Source organism: Sus scrofa, chromosome 6, assembly GCF_054392235.1.
Source record: "Sus scrofa isolate SSC_HxYL_T2T_F1_AM1 chromosome 6, Sscrofa_HxYL_maternal_Yorkshire_Landrace_v2.0, whole genome shotgun sequence".
Classification (NCBI taxonomy): Eukaryota; Metazoa; Chordata; class Mammalia; order Artiodactyla; family Suidae; genus Sus; species Sus scrofa.
This window is the reverse complement of record NC_139388.1, coordinates 100,595,315-100,620,063: the sequence shown is the minus strand read 5'-3', so window position 1 is coordinate 100,620,063 and position 24,749 is coordinate 100,595,315. Positions and strand designations below refer to the sequence as shown.

At 45.4% G+C, this 24,749-nt stretch overlaps 1 long non-coding RNA gene across 4 annotated transcripts in view; it reads left to right on the top strand.

Moving 5' to 3' along the window:
• Positions 1 to 1,646: 1,646 nt before the first annotated feature.
• The window catches only part of LOC106510655 (uncharacterized), a 282,042-nt gene continuing 258,939 nt past the window's right edge, over positions 1,647 to 24,749 (top strand). The window contains exons 1-7 of one of the 4 annotated variants that reach the window (XR_014807519.1): positions 1,714 to 1,803; positions 11,448 to 11,485; positions 11,566 to 11,661; positions 12,267 to 12,435; positions 19,176 to 19,346; positions 20,282 to 20,396; positions 21,107 to 21,298. This is a non-coding gene — a long non-coding RNA (uncharacterized LOC106510655). Of the gene's footprint in view, positions 1,874 to 11,447; positions 11,486 to 11,565; positions 11,662 to 12,170; positions 12,436 to 19,175; positions 19,347 to 20,256; positions 20,397 to 21,106; positions 21,299 to 24,749 lie in introns of those variants that run through there. The other 3 variants (XR_014807518.1, XR_002344981.2, XR_002344976.2) reach the window with 3 other exon arrangements.

The window sequence follows — 24,749 nt, the reverse complement described above, 5'->3', positions numbered from 1 at the left end:
CACCACAGCCACAGCAATGCCAGATCCGAGCTGCGTCTGTGACCTACACCACAGTTCACGGCAACGCCAGATCCTTGCACAGTTCACTGAGCAAAGCCAGGGATCAAACTCGCAACCTCATGGTTCCTAGTTGGATTCGTTAATCACTGAGCCACGACAGGAACTCCTTTTTTTGTTGTTGTTTTGTTTTGTTTTGTTTTGTCTTGGTGTTTTTAAAGTCAATCAGAGTGGATAAAATACCCAGTTTGCCTACAATTAGCATTTTCCTTTCCAATCTCAGAGAGTGACTTTAGTGGACTAAGTTACTTTCAATGATTGGACACACAAAGGAAGAAAGCATTGAGATTTTCTTTTTTGGGCAGGAGGAGGTTTTAATTGCACTTATTGGGTGAAGAAATAAATTCTTCATATTTTATGACAGGAGGCAAGAAACACAATTAAAAGCAGCACACCCCCAGTCAGGGTTATTTCCTTGGATGTTCGCATTTAAACACTTGGTTCTCAGGACCTGGAGGACATGGCTCTTGCTGGCAGAAGGGCCCAAGGAAAGATGTAAGCATTTTAAAGAACTTCTGGGAAGATTTCCTATGATCAGAGGTGTAGGGCAGTTACTAGTTAAGTTTTTCTTTTTTTTTTTTTTTTTTTTTTGTCTTTTTGTCTTTTTGCCATTTCTTGGGCCACTCCCGAGGCATATGGAGATTCCCAGGCCAGGAGTTGAATAGGAGCTGTAGCCACCGGCCTACTCCAGAGCCACAGCAACGCGGGATCCGAGCCGCATCGGCGACCTAGACCACAGGTCATGGCAACACCAGATCATTAACCCACTGAGCGAGGCCAGGGATCGAACCTGCAACCTCATGGTTCCTAGTCGGATTCGTTAACCACTGAGCCACAACGGGAACTCCTCTTCTTTCCTGAGTGTAGGTAGGACAGTTCTTTTTCCAAAGCCCAGACATGAGAAGAAAATGGAGACTTCGATATCAATAAGAAGGGTGGGTGGGATTTAAATTCTTCCTAGAGCCACGTTTATGTTGTGTATGGATGGGATTAGCGAAGATGGTTGTTTTTAGTTCTTGGAAGACTTGTGTATCCTACTTAATGATACTTCAAGAGGCTAGCCTGCCCAACCAACTTCACTATCTTAAATTTGCTTTCTATCAAAGAGAAGCTTTCCAACTAAGATGTAAATCAGAAGATTCCTATGTGCAGATTTAGAGCTGTGTGCCTTTGGGGGTGTTTTCCTAGATCCTTCCACGAAGGCTCCATATACTCTCTTCCTCAAGCATGTAGTTGCATCTTAGCCCAGGTGGGGTCTTAGCAGAAAGGACCTCCGGAAGAGCTCCTCTGAGGCCCTCAATATCAGCCTCCAACTGGGCCACGTTTTGAAAAATAGCAGGAGGCCCTGGCAAAGGATCTGGCCATAATTTTGAACTAATTTGGTGTAAGCTGTGAAGTTTGCGTCTGCATTTATTTCATGCCAAATAGTTTTCAATTGATTGTTTTTTAACGCTTTTTAGACAAGCTTGGGAATATCGTTTCCATTTCAGTCTGATTTCCACCGTCTAGTGGATTCTGCAGTTCGGCCAGCAGGGGCGCCGTGTCGAGTGATCGTGAGGGAGGCGAGGCCTGCACTTCCCGCCCTGACCACAGGGGGCGAGCTCCTCACGGACCCACAGCGAGGTCCTGGCGGGCTGGGCTCCCCTCCACGCAGCTGAGGGCAGTCGTGTCTGCTCAGTGCGCTGGGACCCGCGGCGGTGTTTCTGCAGAGGGGCCTCCGTCTCCTGGGGACCCACGGGGGACTAGGTCAGGACCACATGCATCCACGCCGACGGGAGCCGGGTTCCATGCTGACCAGGCGACGAGGGAGGAAAAGGCGAGGAGACGTGAGGGAAAGTGGGGAGAAGCTTCCCGCGTGCGGCTGAGGGCGGTCCCTCTTCAGAAGACGCAGGAAGGGCTCGATGGGAAAGCTGGGATCTACTCAGTTTTGTGTGCGGTGTAGACGGCAGGCATGCGGGGGTCGTGTTTGCAGCACCTTGCCTGTGGGGACTGCCCTTCCCCGCGGTGTGTCCTTAGCCCCTTTGTCCTAAGTTAACCGACCCCGTCGTGTGGGTTTAGTTCTGGGCTCTCTGCTGTGGGCGCCTGTTGGAGGCGATTCCACAGTTTTGGTGCCTGAAGCTTCACAATAAGTGTGAGGTCGGGGCGGAGACGCCCCCAGCCTGTTCTCCCCTCTCAGGGCCGCTTTGGCCACTTGGGGCCCTTTGTGGCTCCACACGAACGGGTGCGAGGGTTTGCTTTGTTTCTGGGAAAAACGCCCCTGGGATTGGGGACGAACGCCAATTTTTCCATTAGATGGACATTTAACGGTATGAACTCTACCGTTCCATGAGCATGGGGTATTTTTCCATTGATTTGTGTCTTTTTCAGTGTCTTCAAGTGATCAGTGATCAGGTCTTTCATGTCCTTGATTAAATTTATTTCTAGGTATTTTGTTCTTTCTGATGCAATTGGAAATAGAGTTGTTTTATTTCTCTTTCCAATGGTCCATTATTAGTGTTTGGAAATACATTTGATTTCTGTGTTTTGATTTTGTAACTTTACTGAATTCATTTGTAATCTCTAGTAGGTTTTGTTTTTTTGTTTTGTTTTGTTTTTTTTTAAGAATAATGTGGAAAATTGGAACATGAAAATCCCACGGTTTCTGCCACATCCAGATCATCCACAACACAGAAGCAAGTGGCTCCTGATGTGATTCTCCCACAGTGCCTCTGAATTACATGTGGACTTTGGGTGAACTGGATCTGTACAGGGCTTGGCCTCTTTATGGAAGTTTGATGTTTTCTTTGCTTTTCCAGCATGGTATTGACTTGGTGTTTTTGTTTTTCTTTTTAGAGCCGCACCCTCAGTATATGGAAGTTCCCAGTCTAGGGGTCAAATCGGAGCTGCAGCTTCTGGCCTATGCCACAGCCACAGCCACAGGCATGCCAGATCTGAGCTGAGTGTGCAGCCTACACCATAGCTCATGGAAATGCCAGATTCTTAACCCACTGAGTGAGGCCAGGGATCGAACCTACATCCTCATGGATACTAGTCGGGTTCGTTACTGCTGAGCCACAACAGGGACTTCTGACATGCTGTTTTGAAAAGTAATTTACTTTTCAGTAATTTTGAAAGTACAGACAGCTTTACATACATAAAAACAAGTCTTTTATCTTGATTAATATATTCCTATATATTAATGTTGACATTATTTATATTTTCATAAATCTTTTTTTCAGATTATTTATTGCATGTGTATACATATCAAATAGATTTTCCTTTTTCTTTTTCTTTTTTTTTTTTAATGGCCGCATCTGTGGCATATGGAAGTTCCCGAGCCAGGGATTGAATTTGCACCTCTGCAGCGACCTGAGCTGCTGCAGTTGGGATTCTTTTTTTTTTTTTTTTTTTTTTTTTAGGGCTACACCCGCGGCATATGGAAGTTCCCAGGCTAGATGTCAAATTGGAAATTGGAGCTACAGCCACTGGCCTATACCACAGCTCACAGCAACGCCAGAGCCTTAACCCACTGAGCGAGGCCAGGGATGGGTCCCACATCCTCATGGATACTAGTCAGATTCATTTCAGCTGAGCCACGAGGGGAACTCCCTGCAGTCGGATTCTTAACCCACTGTGCTACTGCAGGAACACCTCAAGTACATTTTTGTGAACTGAGGTTTTGTCCTATAACTTGCTGAATTAGTTGACTAGCTCATATAATTTTTTGACGTAGGAAGTTTTATATATAAGATGATGTGATCTGTGTTTTATGCATAGACAGTTTTAATTTTTCCATTCATACATGGATGCCTTTTCTTTCTTTCCTCAAGACTCTGGGTAGAACTTCTGGTACACTACTGAGTAGCAGTGGTGAAGGTGCTTCCTGGCATTGTTCCTGACTTCAGGAGTAAATGTTTCAGTCTTCAACACTGAGCATGGTGTTTGCTGTAGCTTTGTATGTATGCTATTCTTTTCCATATTGAACAAATGTCCTTTTATTCCTAATTTCTTGAGAGTTTGTATTATGAAATAGCACTTTATTTGGATTATAGCTTTTTCTACAATAATTGATATGATCATAGTGTTTTTAATTCACATCATTATTATGGTTTAACATATTGCTTGGGGTTTTTTTGGTTGTTGTTTTGGGGCTGCCCCATATATGGAGTTCCTTGGCCAGAGATCAGATCCAGGCTTTAGTCAGTACCTAAGCTGCAGCTGCAGCAATGCCAGATCCTAAGCCCACTCTGCCAGGCCAGGGATTGAACCTGCATCCCAGTACTCCCAAGATGCCGCCAGTCTCATTGCACCACAGCCGGAACTCCTATTGCTTGGTTTTAGTTTGTTGAACAACCTGAAATTTCTGGTGTAGAGACACTTGTTTATGGCATCGTCCGTGTACTGTTCTGTTGGTTTCATGTTGCTCTTATTTTGTGGAACAGTCTTATATTCCTGCTTATAAAGTATATTGGCATAGTTTTCTCTTTTATGATGAATTTGTGTGATTTGATTAGATTTGGCTTGGTGTTAGTGGTTTGGAGGGTTGGGCATTAGGGCATTAGGGTGTGGGATCTGGGGCTGAGTTATGGTTTATGGTTGTGGTTATGGTTAATGGTTATGACTTATTTATGCATGTAGTTAATGAATACATTTTATGGCTTATGGTTATGGTTATTGATTAAGATTTATTGTTTTGGTCTCAGAGTGTTTGAGTCATGTGTTAGAGTAGGGGTTAGAATTAGGGTACAGGTAGGATATGGGTTTGAGAATGGGTAAGGTACAGGCTTAGGGTACAGGCTAGGGCTACAGTTAGGTCAGGGTTTAGGGTCAGGGTGAGGGTCATTGTTGAGCTAGGCTATTGTCTTTCTGCCCCTCCAGTCTGGGCTCTAATAGAAGATAAAATGTATACTCTGGTCACTCATTTTTCAAATTGAACTCAACCTCAGGCACCGGTTCTTAGGGCCTCAGAGGTATGCAGGTTTTCCCTCCTGGGAAGGGGAATACAAGCCTGACTCTGTCTGGGCAGCCCCAGGTTTAGCACAGCCCTAACATGCAGGGTATTCAGTAGACATGTGTGGGTTTATGCACTGAGCTGCCAACCCCCAGGTGCTGCCTTCTTGAGGGCTAGTGGGGCCCTCCTGGGGCTGGATGGATCCTTTGTTCCATCTGCATGGATCTAGAAATATGTCTCAGAACAATCTTTGGCCTTTAACCATCCAGGCAGGCATCCCTGGCCTTCTAGCTGAGGTCAGCCTTGGCTACTCAAGCCCCCATGGCCAATTACTGAGCTGATTGTGCTTCTGGGTAATGCATAGCTACCTGGACAGCCTACACAGTCCCTTGGGGTTCTTCACTTCCCAACATCCATGTCCTTGAGCAAATGCCTCCTCCTTCATATCCTCTTAACCTTCCAAGATAGGGAATAACCCTCCAAATGTTGAGTGTGGCCCTGGTCACAACAACTACACAGAGACCATGGCCTTGCAGTCCTTTGACCTTCTGGTTGTAACCGACCTTCATATTCATTGAGAATCAAAGGTACAGAAGCATCTGGGTCCCTAACAGGCAGTTTCACATTGAGGCCATGTAGCCTTGGGGAGACATGTGCATCCCTGGCCCATACGCTGTGGTCTCCGGAAACCAACTGTGGTGTGTGATGTAGCATGATCCTAAGGACTCCCACTGCCTCATGGAGTAACAGTTTCTTTATCACTCTTTGTAGAGAGAAGAGACTGTGAAATTCCTTATGGGTGGGTGATTAAAGTGGCTGAGGGCAGGCTCGACTCCTGGGCTCCCACCACGCAGGATAGGAATGAGGTCTCTGTGCCTTCTGAGGGCTCCCAGGCTATTCTGGGCCAGTGTCTGAGATGTGAGGACTTGATGCCCAAGGCAGGAGCCCTGTGTTTACCCCCCAACAGCAAGTGGAAGTGATTCTTGCCATCCTGGAAGGACAGCAAGAGCACTGGGTGGGGTGGTGGCCTCAGCCCTGACCCTAGATGAACCCCTTCCTTCCTTGGGTTTCAGATCCATAGCTGGGCAGTGGGCTGTCCTGTCAGTGAAGCGGAATCTGCTGCTTTCCCCTTGAGAGATCCCTGCAGTGACCTCTGAGGCTGGAATGCCTGCAGCGGCAGCTGCCCTCTGTCCCGGATGGGGCCTGGCCCGGAGGAAGCATGTTCAGCTCTCTGGAGTCCTGCATGCAGCCTCACGTGCTGCCAGCCTGCATACTCTCTGGCAGGCTGGTGGCTCCAAGTCCCCAGACATGACCAAGGCACTTCTCCTCAAAGGTGGCCTGGGGACCCATCTTCAAACCTGACCACATTTGCCCCAACCTGGCAGGGAGCCCATGGCTGGCCGCCTTCCTGGGAACAAACAGAGGATGTCCCCTAGGTCACTCTGCATCTGCCCCTGAATGGCCCCACACATTAATGAGAAGGCTGCCTGCCTCCCATATCCTGTCCTGACATCTCCTTCCTGGCCCTCGAGAGATCCCTCCCTCCTCTGCCGGTCCATCCTCCCAGGGTCAGGACACCACTTCCTCCAGGAGGCTCCTGGATTCCAGCCTTGGATCACTCCCCATCCCCCCCACAAACATTGTCACTCTGAGAGGCCCCCAGGAAAATGCATGGACTCCCCAGGACTTCAGAATGGGACTAAGTATGAGATCGGTCACTGCGGAGCTTCCTGAGTTGAGATGAGGCCACTTGATGGACTGTGATGGAGGGGGGTTTCATGAGGGGAAGTTTGGACACAGATGCATGAAGGAGAAAGAAATGTGATGACAGAGATGGGATGATGCAACCACAGGACCGCCCAGATATAACCCCAGCAGGTCAGAAACACCTGAGACTGACTGTCCACAAAACCCACGGAAGTGGGCTGCCAACACCTTGACCTCAGGCTCCAGGACTGAGAGTGAGCATCTCCTATTCCAACCCCTTCCCTGGTATTTTGTGGCGGGGGCTGCAGGAAACACATACCTAGCCTGCGGGGGGGGGGGGGCTGTGCTTGTTGAAATTCAGGACCATCACAGGGCCACCTAGGTCTAGCTAGGGACAGTACAGGGTCTTAGATAGAGAGATAGCATAGGTCTACTTAGGGACAGCCTGAGGATTTAGTTACAGATAGCTCAGGGCATTACTAGAGACACTTAAGTCTAGTTAGGGACAGTGCAAGGCCTTAGTTATAGACCATTCTGGCCCTCTGTGAGGGACAACGCAGAGGCTGGTGGTCATGAATGGCTGGTGGAAGTGCAGTCGTATTTTGGTGGATGGGCTGAGCTCATCTCTGTGCCCTTTCTCTAGACAGTTCTCCCCCAAATTGTCTTCTTGCAGAGCCCCTGGCTGCACCTCCAAACTCAGAGATGGGGTTGAGGATGGGTTGGTGGAACTCCCAGGACATGCTCAGAGTACCTGGTTTGGTTACAGGGCACCTCTGAATCTCTGGCCCAAATTTCCTCACGTCACAAAGGGGATAGATGCCTTCAGCATCTTATGGGACTTCCAGCCACATCAAGTGTCCCTGGGGCCTGACAGTTTGACAGTCTTTCTGGGGTCTCATTGCCCTTTGATTCTCCAGAGGCAGGACTCTAGGTCCGGAAATACCTGACTTGACTCTTGTCCTCGCAGTTTTCAAGCTTCAGGTTTGTATGGGCTTTGGAAAAAATGCCGTGGTGGTATTGCCTGTGGATTGTGAAGAAGCTGTGCTCATCCCTGTGCCCTTTCCCTCGAGGGTTCCCCACCAAATTATCTTTTTCCATCTGAGCCTCTTCCTTCTGTCCTCAGCCCCTGCCGGGGGATCCTGACCGATCGCCAAATCACGTGAATCAAGAGGGGGACTGATTGATTTAAAGCCAGTCTTGTGACGTGTATGAGTGTTTTGTCTTAAAATAGTGGGGTGGGTAGGGAGGGGTGAGTGCCCTGGGAGACACTGAATGAAAAATACCCACTCTGTATGGCATCTCACTGTGTTTAGTAGTTGAGGAGGAAGGAAGTAAGCATGGCAGGTACCCAAGGTCAATTCAGGGGTGGAGGAGGGAGGCAGGAAGGGTTGAAAGTTGGTGTGAGAGCGGACGGCCGCTAGAGGGCAGCAGAGGGCCGGTAGAACACACCTGCAGCTCCCCAAAGAGGCTGAGAGGTGGGGTTTCAAGTGTGGATGGCGGAACCATAATGAGGTCCCAAGAGAGGAGGAGTTGGCTACAGTGTGCCTCTGACTTTCTAGCTCAGATTGCCTGACTTCACCCAGGGGACATGTGTGTGCCATCAGCATTTGATGGGGGCACTTCTAGCCTGGTCCGGTGGCACAGTCACCAGACAGTTTGAGAGTCTAGCCAGGGTCTGAGTGTCCTTTGTTTCTGCCCTGGCTGGATTCTGGACCAGAAACACCTGGCTTAAATCTTGAGCTTGTAGATTTCTTGAATCCGGCTTACATGGGGTTTGGCATCTGGAAAGCTGGGCTGCTGGTGTGAAATGGAGTGTGTACGAGCCAGGGGTATTTGGTGGGTGGGCTGTGTTCAACTGTGTGCCCTTTCTTTTGAGAGTTCTCCCCAAAGATCCTTCTTTTTCCATCTGAGCCGTGTCCTTCTGACGTTGACCCCTGCTGGGGGAACCTCTCCTAGAGCCAGGTCACATGGATTAAGTGGGGGAGGGCTGATTGATTTCAAGTAGTGGGGTGGGGTAGGACAGGGTCAGTGCCCTAAGAGGCATGGAGAGAGAAGTAACCCCCTATGTGGGGAACTTGATTTCACTTTGAGGGGGAGGATGACAGGTGCCCAAGGCCAGTGCAGAGCCTGGAGCTGGTAGTGTTCAGGTTAGGCTTAGGTGTAGGGTTAGTGTTAGGGTTCGGGTAAGGTCTAGGGTTAGGTTTCTGATCGGTTTGTGGTTTAGGTTGTGTGTTAGGGTTCATGTTGGGGCTCGGGGTCAGGTTAAGGTTAGGGTTCATTTTAGGGGTAGGGATTCATTAGGGTTAGGGTTCCATTCCAGTTCTGCTTAGGGTTAGGCTTAAGGTTAGGGTTCAGGGCAAGGGTTATGGTTAGGGTTCAGTTCACTTTAGGGGTTACGGGTAGTGTTAGTGTTCATGTAGGTTCTTGGGTTTGTTTAGGGTTATGGTTAGATTTAGGTTTCGAGTTAGGATTAGGCTTAGTTTTTAGTTTGAAGTGTTAGGTTTAGTGTTAGGATTCATGTTGTGGCTCGGGTTTGGGATAGGTTTAGGGTTCATTTTAGGTTTAGGGTTTTGGTTAGGGTTAGGTTGCCTGTTAGGTTTAGGTTTAGGTTTAGGGTTAGGATTTGAATTAGGGTTAGGGCTAGGTTTTGGTTCGGCTTTGGTGTTAGTGTTAGGGTGTACTTTTGTTTTTGGTTTCATGTTAGGGTTAGGTTTTATTTTAGATTGAGGGTTTCTGTTAGGATAATGTTCCAGTTAGGTTTAGGGTTCCAGTTAGGTTTAGGTTGAAGTTAGGGTTAGAGTTAGTACTGAGATTCGAATTAGGGTTAGGGTTAGGGTTAGGGTTAAGGTTCGGTTCGGTTTAGGGGTTAGTGTTGGTATTAGGTTTCATGTTGGTGTTTGGGTTCTTGTTAGGGTTAGGTTTCATTTTAGGTTGAGGGTTTCTGTTAGGGTTAGGCTTAGGTGTAGGGTTAGGGTTAGGGTTCAGTTAAGGTCTAGGGTTAGGTTTCTGATCGATTTAGGGTTGAGGTTGTATGTTAGGGTTCATGTTTTGGCTCGGGGTCAGGTTAAGGTTAGGGTTCATTTTAGGGTTAGGGATTCATTAGGGTTCTGGTTCTGGTTCCAGTTCCGGTTAGGGTTAGGGCAACAGTTATTGTTAGGATTTGGTTCACTTTAGGGGTTAAGGGTAGTGTTGGTGTTCATATAGGTTCTTGGGTTCTGTTTAGGGTTCATTTTAGGGTTAGGGTTTAGGTTAGGGTTTTTGTTAATGTTAGGGTTCGAGTTAGGATTAGGCTTAGGTTTCAGTTTTGTTAAGGTGTTAGGTTTAGTGTTAGGTTTCACGTTGGGGCTCGGGTTTGGGTTAGGTTTAGGGTCCATTTTAGGGTTAGGGTTTTGGTTAGGGTTAGGTTGCCAGTTAGGGTTAGATTTAGGGTTCAAATTAGGATTAGGCTTAGGTTTTGTTTCGGTTTAGGTGTTAGTGTTAGGGTTCACATTGGTTTTGGGTTCATGTTAGGGTTAGGTTTTATTTTAGATTGAGCGTTTCTGTTAGGGTAAATTCCAGTTAGGTTTAGGGTTCTGCTTAGGTTTAGGGTTATGTTAGTGCTCATTGCAGCATAGGGTTGAGGGGTAGTGTTAGGGTTCCTTGTGGGTGTTTAGGATCTGATTAGGGTTCATTTTAGGGTTAGGTTTTTGCTTAGGGTAGGTGTTCTGTTTAGGGTTAGGCCTCCAGTTAGTGTTTGAGTTCAAGTTAGGGTTAGGCTTATGATTCAGTTTAGTTTTGGAGTTAGGGTTAATGTTATTGGTCATGTTGGGTCTTGGTTTCAGGTTAAGTTTAGGGTTCGATTTAGGGTTACGATTTCATTTAGGGTTAGAGTTCTGATTCCAGTTCCTTTTAGGGTTAGGGTTCAGGTTAGGTTTAGTGTTAGGGTTTGAGTTAGGATTAGGCTTAGGGTTCAGTTTGGTTTATGTGTTAGGGTTAGTGTTAGGGTTCATGTTGGGGCTCCAATTCCGGTTAGGTTTAGGATTCATTTTAGGATTAGGGTTTCGATTAGGGTTAGGTTGGCAGTTAGTTTTAGGATTAGTGTTAGTTTTAGGGTTCGAAGTTGTGTTAGTGTTAGGGGTTGGTTGGGTTTAGGGCTTAGTGTTAGTGTTAACGGTTCATGTTGGTGTTTGAGTTCTTGCTATGTTTAGGTTTTGTTTTAGGTTGAAGTTTTCTGTTAGGCTAAGGGTTCCAGTCAGCGTTAGGGTTAGGGTTGGGGAACCCCATATGCTGTGGGTGCTGCCCTAAAAAGATAAAAAATAAACAAAATAAAATAATATTCACCAACTGGAAGACTTCAACAGTCAAAACAAGTTTCTATGAAAGGTAGCAGAATCTGTTTGTGAAATTTGTTTTCCCTGGACTCTTTTTTTTTGGACAAGTCCTCGGCATTCAGAAATTATTTGGCCTAGGATCAAACCCACACCACAGCAGTTACCCAAGCCACAGCAGCGACAATGTTGGGTCCTTAACCAGTAGGCTACCAGGAAACTCCTGTACTGTACGTACCTTGATGTTGACATCTTGTTGAGGGTAGGAACCCAGATAGAAGGATGACAGAAATGCCACTCAGCTCTGCCCCTTCGCAGTCCTATGACGGGATGGTGGAACAGGACTTGTCCTAGGGGGCCTGGATGTGGTCCTGCTTGGGCTGGACAACAAATTACCCTATGACCTGGGGATGTTTCACTCCAAACAAAACTGCTTTATTTTTCAGAGGAAAGAATCCATGAGATGACAGGGAAACATTGTCTGGTAGGACATTTCTCTCATTTTCAAAATGATTTATTTATCCCTAAGGTAAATCTTTTCAATCTGGCATCTTTGGTCCCTAGATCTCACCATTCTCAGTGATGGAAAAAGGCACATGAGGCGAAGGCTTTCAATGGGTGACACCTGCTCAGGAAGAAAGAGTCAAGGAGAATGCAATGGTTTGTTTGTTTGTTTTTCTTTCTTTTTTTTTTTTTTGTCTTTTTTTAGCACCATATCTGTGGCATATGGAAGTTCCCAGGCCAGGGGTCCAACTGGAGCTACAGCGGACAGCCTGTTTCACAGCCACAGCAACACCAGATCTGAGCCACATCTGTGACCTACACCACAGCTCATGGCAACACCAGATCCTTAACCCAGTGAGTGAGGCCAGGGATCAAACCCTCATCCTCATGGATACTGATCAGTTCGTTACCACTGAGCCAGGACAGGCACTCCCAAGAATTCAAGTTTTATAACACACGTTCTTCTTCCTTTTGCTTGAGCCCCACCTCTAAACACAGTCCCCAACTGTTGGAGACCCTGAAACTGCTGATTTCTGCAGTAAACAAATTTGGCACACGTGCAAAAGCACAACCACAAAGAGAGCTTTATCATTGCCTGCACCTGATTTTGCTCATGACCCTACCTCACCTTCCCTAATAAAAGTCATGTGGGCTAAAGCCTAGGCGCCTTTGTTCTGTGGAACAGAGTGCCTCCTGGCCCCCACTTTCTAGATGTAAAGGAGTCTTGTGTGTTTGGTTGTGCCGTGCTCTCCCTCTTTCAGGATCTCTCGTTGCCCTGCAGCACTGGATGCGGCAGAGTAGCCCCCACCATGGGCCTGGAAGAGAAGGTTTGCTGTGAGGGGAGAAAAAAAAGGAAGATCTGCCAGGAGCAGGAAAAATGGAACTACAGACGGCGGAAACAGTAGCCTTGCATACGAAGGAGTCGTGACCGTGAGTGGCCCGTAGAAACTTTAAACCAGGATAACAATGGGGAGGAATCAATCACAAGAAACTAAACTTTATATTCAGTTACTTAAATGTGTGGTAAACCAGTCAGGGGCTCAGGTAACAGAGTGTAATGAGAGGAATTGTTAGAAGCCGTGGTCAAATATAACCCTTGGTTTCCAGGTGAGGGTACCATGGACCTGGAGTGTTGGCATCACGTAGAAAATTTAAAGTGCACCCATCAGTCTGGGGCTGCTCTTTCTGTTTGTTTTTTCCACATGGGGTATATATTGGAATCCTTGCAGGAGCATAAATTTGAATCCAATCTCTCTCATAACTGACAGGTTTGACACAGATATACCTTATTTATGGCTAATACTTTGAAATGAGAAATATGAGGTCTCTGTTTTGCTTGTTTGTGTGTGTCCTTGTGTGTATGGTCCATGCATGGCATTGCCAAAATGAATTCATAAAAGAGCTCTACTACTTATTTAGCTTAAAGGAAATTAAGCGCTTACCTAAATTCTCAAAATACCTAAATTAATTTTTGGTTCACGTGAACTGCAAAATTTCAATATTTGATATTCATTAGATGTTAATATTAAAGTTTATTGGTCTAACTAATATAGACATATCTCTAGAGTCATCAATATTAAGAATACCTTATTGCACTTAAGCTGAATGGAGGAATGTGACTGCATTTTGTGAAGAGAATAGAGGCTGTCTTACAGCTTGCTATTTTGAATGGATGGGGGACAGAGTAATAGGGATACAGACAGAAAGTGATGGAAGGTTTGTGGGAAGTGGACAATGAGAAAAGAATTTTGTGCATGGTTGGGGCTAAGTTTAAAATTTCAGTCAGCTAATTTTAAAAGTAAGCTAGTGCAAAACTTGAACTTGGATTTGATCTCTGTTAAAAGAAAATTTTCTGGAGTTCCCGTCGTGGCGCAGTGGTTAACGAGTCCGACTAGGAACCATGAGGTTGCGGGTTCGGTCCCTGCCCTTGCTCAGTGGGTTAACGATCCAGCGTTGCCGTGAGCTGTGGTGTAGGTCGCAGACGCGGCTCGGATCCCGCGTTGCTGTGGCTCTGGCGTAGGCTGGTGGCTACAGCTCCGATTCGACCCCTAGCCTGGGAACCTCCATATGCCGCGGGAGCGGCCCAAGAAATAGCAACAACAACAAAAGACAAAAAGACCAAAAAAAAAAAAAAAAATTTTCTTAAGTCAGGATGATGGGAAATCCAAGACGGCCGCTTGGTTCTTCCCAGCTCCCTGGCAATCCCAATAATGAAAAAGAAATGATTAGAAAATGTGTTTTCCATTTGGGGAAGACTTTTTACAGTCCTAATTTGGCTATATTTGGTAAAAAAAAATGAGGGTAATTTTAAAAAGAGTGCTTTGATTCATATGCTATTTCTGTGTATTGAGATTAGCGTTTACTCTCTAAAATTCACCTACCAAATAGTTCTTTGCTGCTATGTTACATTATTATAAAATTTAACTGAGTTATTAAGAAATATAATCTACACTTTTTCTGAAGCCGATTGCTATCATCTGTCTCTGGGTGAATATAAGATATCCCATGATAACCAGAGGACTATATATATATACATTCTGGAAAAGTATCATATAAAGAGTTGTCTTCAGCCTAAAATGTTTCTTATCAGGAATTAAGTGCCATATGCACAAAGAGAATTAACTCCTAAATTTATACTTCTCACTTAAGAAAGGCCTTGACATTGGACTGGTCTATAGAGAGAATTGGTAACTTCAAACTCGCCCTAAAACAAGGCTCTAATAAGAAAAAAAAACAAAGCCTGGAAAAAAAGAAGACACCACCAGAAGTAGACCACTATCCCGAGGTTGTCACACCTGACACATATGGTTATTTGTTTTACTTCTGATTTACCTGATAGGTTTCTCCCCTCCAAGGCTCTTATTATTGATGTTATTAGATGGGATCCTCTCACCTGGCCAGTTGATACCTGCTCTGACCCAGGCCATAAATATGTTTTCTTCTGATGTTACTCAAGCTCAATTAGCAACAAGTGAGACTTTAGCCAAGGGCTGTAACTTTGCCAGGATATATTAATATAAATCCAAAGACTCCTTTATGTTGGGAACAATTAAACCATCTAGGGATAACCAACCTAATAAGGAAATTGGGCTGAATGGACAAAACTAGTATATAATTTCCTTTAAAGATAAGAAACGACTAAGCCAGCTGAACAGGGTGAAGGCTCTTCACTTAAATTTTTGCTTATGACTTTACTAATACTGCTCTATTTTAACTGTTTTCACAAAATTGCTATTTCTTGCATTGCCAAATCTGTAACCGAGTCTCTGATAAAATAATATATAGTTCCATATGAGGTAAATGATCTCTGGATATGGGAAGATGCAACAAGAGGGAATGTTTCCCTGGACCATAACAGATGAGAAAGATAGGTGGTCCAGAGACTTTGGGCTACTGTTAATAAGGCCTAATCCAGATCTAGGAATGTTCATTCCTGGTACCGTGGGATGAAATGAGGATGATAATGCCTCCCAAAACTATGATTGAATTTATGACCATGGGGAAACACTGTGAACTGAAGTTTGGCACTTGCCATCAGACTCTACATGGAGTAAAGTGTGGGCCACTGTGGCTGCTGGCCCACAGCGCCCCTGAGCAGAGCTTAGCAAGGAGGCCAGGAGTGGGGCACTCTGTGCTTTGGGAAACCTGGCAGAACAGGCCTTCAGATCATTAGATTTCAGGTGGGGATTTTTTGTAGACCCAAATCCTTGCATCTTCTCATTAGCCTTACACGATGAGGCTAAAAGGCCAGGAAGGGGCCAGACTGCAGAGGTGCAAGAAGCCAGGCTGTGAATCCTGGGCTTTATTCTGAGCCACTGCAGGACTTCTGGCAGAGGGTGCTGTGACCCGTTCTGTAGTCACAAAGAACATAGGAAGACACAGAGGAGGCAAGGCAGAGTTTTTCCCTGTGGGAGTCTTGGAAGGTAAGGAGAATGCAGTCGGTGACTTGCAGCTCTCACCCTGGCACCTCCTCATCATGCCACTGGTGTTTGGATGTGGGATCAGGCTTCCCATCCTCAGGACCCTCTCCTCCTGTTGGGCCACCAAGAATGAGACAGGGAAAAAGAGGAGAGGGGGCAGGGGAGTGGCCTTCTCCCACTCAACCTCTCCACTCGACCTCTCCATTCATCTCCTCACCTCCATAGACGCTCTCTTCCTCAAGCCTGATCTCACATGCACAAAACTGGAAGAGAATTGGAAGTTTAGTAACCGCCTTCTCTGGAGTCCCTCCGTGGTCACGGATGAGGGCCACACTTACTGAATTCAGTGAAAAAGACAACGGAGGAGTTCCTGTCATGGCTCAGTGGTCATGGCTCAGTGGTTAACAAATCCGACTAGGAACCATGAGGTTGCGAGTTCCCTCCCTGGCCTCACTCAGCGGGTTAAGGATCCGGCATTGCCATCAGCTGTGGTGTAGGTCACAGATGCGGCTCGGATCCTATGTTGCTGTGGCTCTGGCGTAGGCTGGTGGCTACAGCTCTGATTCAACCCCTAGCCTGGGGACCTCCATATGCCATGGGGGTGGCCCTAGAAAAGACCAAAAAAAAACAGAACCCAGACTGTGAGATCTAGACAGGACCACTAGAATCATCTGGCCCAAGACTTTGTTTCCTCTTCATTCATTTTTGAAGTCAATTGCTTTTTTTCCCCCCAATTGACTGGAAAAGCTCTACACAGGACAAGGCAGTGAGCTGTCACTAAAGGCTGAGTCCTGCAGGCAGAGATGGGAAGAAGGGCACAGCCGTGCCACACAGAGGAGCAGTAGCAGGTGGAGTTTAAGAGCAGTGGTGTGGCGTGAAGGGGCGGGGGGAGTTGTGACTAGGGAGTGTCCATGGGACCTCTGGAGACACTCAAGGAGATATGAACATACAGCCTTGGGGGTCAAGGCACATACATTACTGTGGGTAGTCTGTCCAAAACACAGAGGGGGAAGAAGGCTAAGGACAGGACATTAGGGAACCAAAATTAAAAGGGCACAGAGTCCAAAACCTCCAAAACCTGGCAGAGAAGACTGCGGAGGAATATAACGAGGTGGAAACGGGAGCAAACAGCACCTCTAAAGGCAAGGGTTTCGAGGAAGAATGGGCAACAGTCTCAAATGCAGAGAAGTTAAGTAGGATGAACATGAAACAGACATCACTGACTCTGACAAGAGATCTTAGGGGACCAGATTAAAAGACAGTGGAGGGAGGGAGCTGTGGTATAGGTCGCAGATATGGCTTGGACCCCGTGTTGCTACGGCTGTGGTGTAGGCTGGCAGCTGCAGCTCCAATTCGAGCCCTAGCCTGGGAACCTCCCTATGTTTTGGGTGTGGCCCTAAATATAAATAGGTAAATTAATAAAATTTAAAATATGGTGGGGGAGTTCCCGTGGTGGCACAGTGGTTAATGAATCCAACTAGGAACCATAGGGTTGCAGGTTCGATCCCTGGCCTTGCTCAGTGGGTCGAGGATCTGGCGTTGCCGTGAGCTGTGGTGTAGGTCGCAGACACGGCTCGGATCCTGTGTTGCTGTGGCTCTGGTGTAGGCCAGTGGCTACAGCTCTGATTAGACCCCTAGCCTGGGAACCTCCATATGCCACGGGAGTGGCCCTAAACAAGGCAAAAAGACAAAAATAAAATAAAAAATATGGTGGAGATGAGGAAGCTGAAGCGGTGGCAGCAGAAAATTCTTCACAGAAGTCTGCCTATAAATGAAAAGTCCCTGATAGAGACAAAAGATGGAGTGAGAATTGTTTAGAATGATGGCTAAAGATATGAGTCCATGTGATGAAGCAAGAGAGTGGAGAAGAAAGGCAGGGACGAGGCCATGAACACAGGTGAGCCGCCAACCTTGGATAGGAAAAGGATGAAATATTTAGAGGTAAATGAGGAAGAAAGTTGAGGACACTCCTGTTTGACAATGACCATGACAATAAGAGTGGATGTGTTTTATACATTTCACAGGTACTAGGCAGTGTTTTAGAAGGATTACTTCTCTTGAGCCTCATCATACCCCTGTGAGGTGTGGAAGATTAATGCTTTATGCTCTTTATTTTACACTTGCACAGAAGAGTCCGAGTCATCCGTCATTCATTTGTATCACTAAAACTGAAATCCTGTAGGCTTACTTTTAATGCTAACTAATGGACTCGCAGAGTCCAATTTGAAACCTTCCAATCTTCCTAGTTAAGGGAGGCTCAGGAAGACACAGATTCCCTCTCCCATTCGACCACTAAGGGAGAGATGGTCCTGTGATGGAAAACGAGGTCAAAGAATTTGGTTAGATAGGGTTTAGAAAGAAATCATAAAAATATCCATTTTGTTTTATCTGTGTGATATGGAGGCTTGCAGGATTATTTGAAACTGCTACAACTTGTTCTATTCCATGTTTAAATAAATCTGTCCTTGGCAGTACAATTTGGGAAAAAAAAAAAGGTGGGGGGGCTTTGTAAGACTCCAAAAACTAGAAATTACTGCTATAGCTCCTCTAATAATATGCAAAAGTCACTTGCAATTTTTTTTTCTTTTCAGCTGCACCCATGGCATGTGGAAGTTCCTGGGGCCAAGGAATCCATCCATGCCACAGCAGCAAACCAAGCCACAACAGTAATGTCAGATCTTCAGCCCACTGAGGCTCAAGGGAACTCCAGTAACCTACAATTCTGTTTTTGTTTTTATTTTTTGTTTTGTTGCTTTTTAGGGATACACATGTGGCATAGAGAAGTTCCCAGGGTAGGGGGCAAATTGGAGCTGCAGTGCCAGCCTACAGAACAGCCACAGCAAAGCCAGACACTTAACCCACTGATCAAGGCCATGGATCGAACCTGTGTCCTCGTGGTTACTAGTGGGGTTTTATACCTCTGAGCTACAATGAGAATTCCTGATTAGTTATTTTAGGTCATAATTTTCCTGCCCTAGTAATAATGTTATACCTGAAATATGTGTATTTCTAAAGAGGATAAATAGCTGTAAGATTGTGTAATTAATCTTCAAATGATCTTCAAAGTAAGTTCATTGGTTCTTTCTTCTTACTCCTTACATGGTAAGACAGTATAAGGTTATGATTCCACTATTTTTTTTTGCTTTTTTTTTTTTTTTTTTTTTTTTGCTTTTTGAGGCCACACCTGAAGTATATGTAAGTTCCCAGGCTAGGGGTAGAATCAGAGCTGCAGCTGCCAGCCGGTGCCACAGCAACATAAGATCCGAGCCGCATCTTCACTCTATACCACATCTCACAGCAATGCCAGATCCCTGACCCACTGAGGGAGGCCAGGTATGAAATCCACATCCTCATGAATATTAGTCGGATTCATTTCTGCTCTGCCACAATGGGAACTCCAAGGGTCACACATGTATCTGTTGTTCCTGATTCCTGGCCATTTGCTGGCTTGAGAACTACACAGTGCTTGGAAGGGTGTGTGGCCTCCTTGGGACCCCAGGACACACTGAAGGATTCTGAGCCCCTTATGAGAGGGATCATGGCAAGGCTAATGCCAGTGCCGGCGCTACATGCTCCGCAAACCTGTCAACTCCAGCGCTTCCTAGGAAATGTGGGGTTGGGAGCAATGGCTTTGGAGCCAGAGCATGTGCTTCAGCTGTTGCACGGAGTTAGTGCATGAATGAGGTTTAGATCTGTGCTCAGTGAGTGTTCACCATCGTTATTCTCATCACTCTTACTGCTTCTCTGAAGCCCCAGGACTGAATGAAGATGGTTCTGAAGTGAAGAGAGCAGCAGAGGGTGAAGATTGAGGTCCCGCCCCCTTCACAGCCGTCCAGCCCTTCCCAGCCTTGCTGGATCTCCCCCTCAGCTCAGATGCCATCAAGGCCAGCTGTGGATCCCAGCACACATCGGTGGTGACAAGTGAGTGGGGCTGGGTAGGCTGCCTCAGGATAGTCCAGAGGTCCCTCCACACCAACTCTCTGGCTGGCAGCTGCAGAAAAGGGTGCAATCACCTAAAATACCATTTTTTTTTTTCTGCCACATTCACAGCACGTGGCAGTTCCTGGCCAGGGATCAAAACTTCCCCACAGTTGGGACCTGGGCCTTACCTTCAACAATGCCAGATCCTTAACCTGCAGCACCACAAGGGAACTTCCTAAAGAAACTACCATTTTAGGTGTCTTTGACATGCACTGAATAGCTGCCTCACTCAGTACACCCCCATATGGCTTTAAAAGTGGCTCCCCAGCCCATCAGTCCTTGAAAGTTCTTCTTTCTGGAGGGAGGCTAGTGTTTGCCAGTCTTTCTTCTGACAGCAGGGCCTGCCCTGCTTCTAAGCCTCCTGAACTTAGCAGCCCTGAGATACAGGCAAGTTAGTCAGTGTAGAGCAAGGTGAAGCTTTTCAGTCTGGATCCTCTGCTGCATCAAATGCGACTAGATAGTTGTTAAAAAGAGAGAGGAGGAGTTCCCATCATAGCTACAAGGTAACAATCCCAGCTAGTATCAATGAGGATTCAGGTTCCATTTCTGGCCTCACTTAATGGGTTAAGGATATGGCGTTGCCTTGAGCTGTGGTGTAGGTCAGAGATGCGGCTCAGATCCTGCATTGCTGTGGCTGTGGTATAGGCCAGCAGCTGTAGCTCTGATTTGACCCCTACCATATGCCATGGGTGCGGCCTTAAAAAGACCAAAAAAAAAAAAAAAAGAGAGAGAGGATGTGTTGTTTTATGCCAAGCAAACCAAGCAAACCTCAAGACAACTGTAAAGTGCTGGCTGTGGGTTGTGGCAGGCTGGGCAGGACAAATGCCTTATCAAAGCGTGGGGGCAACAGCCCCTTACTGTCCTTTTTGTTACAGGAATGGGTGAGCTGTACACTGGGGGCTGGGGTAAGTAAAGGACTTGCTTTTGTGATGCTTCAACCAAGGGGAGGAAAGACCCAGGAGCAGAGGGCAGGTGACAAGAGCCATGCAGGCAAGTGAAAGCAGGCCCGCAGCCTGACAAACCACTGGGAAGATGGGGACTGAAGAGCTGCCTGTTCCCTTCTCTGGAAGGGGTCTAGGCACACTCAGAAGGTCATAGACCTGACAAGAGAGAAAAAGGAGATGTCATTATTTCCCACCTACCCTTCTGAAAATGCATGTTCCTTTTTTTCCTTTTCTTTAGGACCGTACCCATGGCATATGTAGGTTCCCAGGCTAGGGTTCGAATTAGAACTACAGCTGCCAGCCTACCCAATAGCCACAGCAACACTAGATAACCTTAAGCTACTGAGCAAGGCCAGGGATCGAACCTGCCACCTCATGGTTCCTAGTTGGATTCATTTTCCCTGCACCGCAACAGGAATTCCTCACTCCTGAAAAAGTATATTTCTTAAGGGAATATTTCTCCAGCATTTATGAGACCTCTTTTTGCCTGGCAATGGGTAAAGTAAAAGATCAAAGGAAAAGCTTTGTTCTGAGCATCTGAGCTTAGGGGTGAGGAGCCTGAAGGGGCATTGCCTCTCGGGGACCTGGGAGATTGCCTGGTCCTGGGACTCTGTGTTGCTGGTCTCCTGAATTCACAGGGCAGACACCAGCAGAGTGGTGGCTTAAGCCCTGCACTTAAGTGGATAGGCTGGTTTTCCTTTCTTGGGGAGAAGGCCCCATGGAGAGGATGGCAAAGGGGGGCTCATTTCCCTTTAGGTAAATAAAGACAGCTTGGCCACAAGGACACGACCAGATGGGACTGGCCCTGCTGTGTGGAGTACTTAGTAGATAAGCAACTCCAAGTCAGGACTGTGGGCCCTGGAACCCATGTGCACACTGTGGAGAAAGAGAAGAGCCAATGTATATAAATAGCGGCATGAGATAAATGGACAGTAAAGAATAAGAAAGGTAACACCTGTGAAACTCCTGCCCAGGTCAGAGAAAACCATGGCCCCTCCCCAGAGGCCCCCGCCTTTGCCCCTCCCTCCCCATCACAGCCCTCTTGTTCCACGTTAGAGCAGCGTCCTCAACTTGGTCCTCACATTAGAAGTCCCTGGAGATTTGGCAACAGATGCCTAAGGCCGACATCACAGACACAGTGAAATCAGAATTAGACACAGGCGGATTTGAAAGCTGTCCCACCTGACCCAAGCCTGGGTGATTTTGAGGTAGTGCCAAGATGAGGAACTGCCAGAAGTCATCTTCTTTTGTTATTCACTCTCATTTTGAATTGAACCATTCCTCGAATGCATCTTTATGCAATATAATGTCTGCTGTTGAGTTTGAGATAAATGGACTCATTCTGTGTATGCTCTTCCACGTCTTGTTTTCTCATCAACACTGTATGATTCATCTACAGTATCCTGCAGTTCATTTATTATCTGTACAGTTCAATGGTATGAAATATATTCACCACCATCCACTCCCGCCTCTTTTCATCTTGTAAATCTGAAAATCTATGCCTACCAAATAGTAACTCCCAGTTCTCCTTTCTCCCCACCCCCTGGCAACCACCGTTATACCTTCTGCCTGTCTGTGTGATTTGAATATCCTAAGTGCCTCGTATAAGTGGAATCATACTATATTTGTCTTTTTGTGACGGGATAATTTCACTTAGCGTGACGTCCTCAAAGTTCATCCATGGTGGAGCATATTGCAGAATTTCCTTCCTTTTTAGACCCAATATTCCATTGTATGTGTATATACCACATTTTGTTTATCTGCCCATTGGCTGACAGGCACTTTGGTTGTTTTTATGTTTTAGCTCTTGTGGATAATGCTGCTATGAACACAGGTTTATAAATATCTCTTTGAGGCCCCGCTTTTAATTCTTTTAGATGTATACTCAAAAGTGGAGTTGCTGGGTCATATGGTAATTCTATTTTTAATTTTTTGAGGCGCTTACATACTGTTTTCCAAAGTGACTTCACCATTGAACACTGCCACTGATGATACACAAGTGTTCCAGTTTCTTAACATCCTCATTCAACACTTTGCTTTCTGTTTTGTTTTTTTTTAACCTTAGCCATCTTAATGGGTGTGAGCTTATACCCTTGTAATTTTTATTTGCATTTCTCTAATGATTACTGATATTAAGCATCTTTTCATGTACTTATTAACTATTCAGTTCACCTTTTTGGATAAATGTCTAAGTTCTTTGCCCATTTCTGTGAGATGAACGTGATGCCCATATTTTTATTTCTTTTTTTTTCTTTCTTTGTATTTCTATATGATGCCCCCTCCCTTTTTCTGTCTTTTTAGAGCCATGCCTGTGGCATATGGAAGTTCCCAAGCTAGGGATCAATTGGAGCTGCAGCCACTAGCACAGCAACACAGGATCCTAGCCACATCTGTGACCTACACCACAGCTCACAGCTGACACGGGATCCTTAACCCATGAGCAAGACCAGGGATCAAACATGCATCCTCATGGATAATAGATTCCTTTCCAGTGAACCGCGACAGGAACTCCTAATTCTGATTTTTGAATTAGGATTTTGTTATTGTTTTTGTTGTTTTAGGAGTTCTCTATATATTCTGGATATTAATCCCTTATTCACATAAGTGATTTGGAAATATTTTCTGCCATTCTTTTAATTTTCCTTTTGACTCTTTTGATAGTGTCTCTCTCTTTTTTTACATTCTTTTTTTTAACATTTTCTATCAAGGTCTATCCCAGGAAATTGGAAATTTGGATATACCTTAGAAGAATCTTACTGTTTGTCCATTCTAAATGTAATAGTTTTCATCTGATAACCCCAAACTTCCAGTCCATCCCATTCCTTCCCCTCTCCTCCTTGTCACAACAAGTCTGTTCTCTATATCTGTGAGTCTGTTTTATAGAAAGGTTCATTTATGCCATATTTTAGATTCCACATATAAGTGATATCATATGGTATTTGACCTTCTCTTTCTGACTTATTCACTTAATATGATAATCTGTAGTTGCATCCATGTTGCTGCAAAAGGCATTATTTTGTTCTTTTTATGGCTGAGTAGTATTCCATTGTATATATGTATGGTATCTTTTATGTTTATTTTTTGTTTTTTTATTACTCAATGAATTTATTACATTTATAGTTGTGCAGTGATCATCACAATCCAGTTATATAGGATTTTCATCCCACATCCCTCTGGTGCATCCCCCCACACCAAACCTCAATCCTTTTGGAAACCATAAGTTTTTTCAGTGAGTCAGCATCTGTTCTGCAAAGAAGTTCATTGTGTCCTTTTTTTCAGATTCCACGTGTCAGTGAAAGCACTGGATGTTGGTGTCTCATTGTCTAACTTCACTTAGCATAATTTCTAGGTCCATCCATGTTGCTAAAAATGCCAGTATTTCATTCCTTTTTAATGGCTGAGTAATATTCCAGTGTGTATATGTACCGCATCTTCTTGATCCACTCCTCTGTTGATGGACATTTAAGTTGTTTCCATGTCTGGGCTATTGCAAATAGCGCTGCAATTTGGAGTACACGTGTCTTTGCGAGCCATGATTTTCTCTGGATAGATGACCAGCAGTGCAATTCCTGGGTCAAATCGTAGTTCTATGTTTAGTTTTCTGAGGAATCTCCATACTGCTTTCCACAGTGGTTGCACCAATTTACAATCCCACCAACAGTGTACTAGGGTTCCTTTTTCTCTACACCCTCTCCAGCACTTACTGATTGTAGATTTTTGGATGATGGCACCTCAGAGTGGTTTTGATTTGCATTTGTCTAATCATGAATGATGTTGAATATCTTTTCATGTGTTTCTCGGCCATCTGTACGTCTTCTTTGGAGAACTGTCTTCTGCCCCATTTTTTGATAGGCTTGTTTTTTTGATATGGAGCTGCAGAGGTTGCTTATAAATGTTGGTGATTAATCCCTTGTCAGTTGATTGATTTGCAAAGATTTTCTCCCATTCTGTGGGCTTTTTGTGTTGTTTAGGGTTTCCTTTCCTGTGCAGAAACGAGGTTTGATTAGGTCCCATTTGTTTATTTTTGTTTTTGTTGTCAATACTCTGAGAAGGTGGATCTGAGAAGATGTTGCTGTCATTTATGTCAGAGTGTTTGGCCTATGTTTTCCTCTAAGAGTTTTATAGTGTCTGGTCTTATATCTAGGTCTTTAATCCATTTGGAGTTTATTTTTGTGTATGGTGTTAGGGAGTGTTCTAATTTCATTCTTTTCCATGTGGCTGTCCAGTTTTCCCAGCACCACTTATTGAACAGGCTGTCTTTTCTCCATTGTATGTTCTTGCCTCCTTTGTCATACTTCCATACTGTTTTCTATAGTGGTTGTACCAATTTACATTCCCACCAAAACTGTAGTGGGTTCTTTTTTCTCCATACCCTCTCCAGCATTTGTTATTGGTAGAT